This window comes from Mus pahari, chromosome 23, assembly GCF_900095145.1.
Source record: "Mus pahari chromosome 23, PAHARI_EIJ_v1.1, whole genome shotgun sequence".
Lineage (NCBI taxonomy): Eukaryota > Metazoa > Chordata > Mammalia > Rodentia > Muridae > Mus > Mus pahari.
The window spans coordinates 28,290,297-28,291,597 of record NC_034612.1 but is presented as its reverse complement, the minus strand read 5'-3'; the positions used below and the strand labels follow the sequence as shown (position 1 = coordinate 28,291,597).

General features: G+C 46.9%; 1 pseudogene; it reads left to right on the top strand.

The window, feature by feature from the left end:
• Positions 1-614: 614 nt before the first annotated feature.
• On the top strand, positions 615-1,218 carry LOC110339129 (annotated as a pseudogene).
• The last annotated feature ends 83 nt before the right edge of the window (positions 1,219-1,301 follow it).

Genomic DNA, 1,301 nt, shown 5'->3' with positions numbered 1-1,301 from the left:
CTTCGGCAGTGGTGGGAGTATCTGCGAGACACAGTGCCCTGTGAGTGACCATGAGGGGAGAGGAGGGCCTGTGAGGACTCCTGAAGGAGAAGCCTGATGGTGATTGCATTGAGGGAGACTCCCTCGATTAGTAGAAAGGTAGTGCAGGCTGCGGGTTTTTTCTGAAGGGCCATGAGTGAAAGAGTGGGTGTTTGCTTTGTTTTATGGTAGAGGCGGTTTCTCAATTGAGAGTGACCTTCCCAGACAACTCTAGATTGTGACAAGTTAGCTAAGAACAAACCAGGACACCAGTCCCCTGGGCAGCACTAAGATTACAAGTATACAGGACCACACCCAGCTTTTTAACATAGGTTCCTGAGGCTCTAACTCAGGTCCTTATGTGTGTTATGTAAACAGGTTACTAAAAGAGTACCTCTTTAGCCCAAGTCTCAAGTTATGTTAGAGCTAATCTCCACAGTGAGCTACAGGCCAGCTAGGGCTACATAGTGAGGCCATCCTAAAATATAAAAATGAGAGAGAGAGAGAGAGAGAGAGAGAGAGAGAGAGAGAGAGAGAGAGAGGAAGGAAGAGAAGTAGGAGGGCCTGATGGATTACAAGAACGTGATGATGAAGGACGTTCTCTCTTTGCCCCATCTACTGCGAGGATGAAGACCATTCTCAGCAATCAGACGGTTGACATTCCCGAGAAGGTCGAAATCACTCTGAAGGGGCGCACAGTCATTGTGAAGGGCCCCAGGAGGACTCTGCAGAGGGACTTCAATCACATCAATGTGGAGCTGAGTCTTCTTGGAAAGAAGAAAAGGCTCCGGGTTGACAAATGGTGGGGTAACAGAAAGGAACTGGCCACCATCAGAACCATCTGCAGTCATGTTCAGAACATGATCAAGGGTGTTACACTGGGCTTCCGTTACAAGATGTGCTCTGTGTATGCTCACTTCCCCATCAATCATTATCCAGGAGAATGGGTCTTTGGTTGAAATCCGAAATTTCTTGGGTGAAAAATACATCCGCAGGGTTCAGATGAGGTCAGTTGTTGCTTGAGTTGTCTCTCAAGCCCAGAAGGATGAATTAATCCTTAAAGGAAATGACATTGAACTTGTTTCAAATTCAGCCGCCCTGATTCAGCAGGCCACAACAGTTAAAAACAAGGATATCAGGAAGTTTTTGGATGGCATCTATGTGTCTGAGAAGGGAACCGTGTAGCAGGCTGACGAGTGAGGAGGCCTCAGTTTCCTGACTCCAGAAACGAGATCCTGATTGCAAGTACAATTTGGGCTCTTTTGGGAGAATAAAAGATTTAT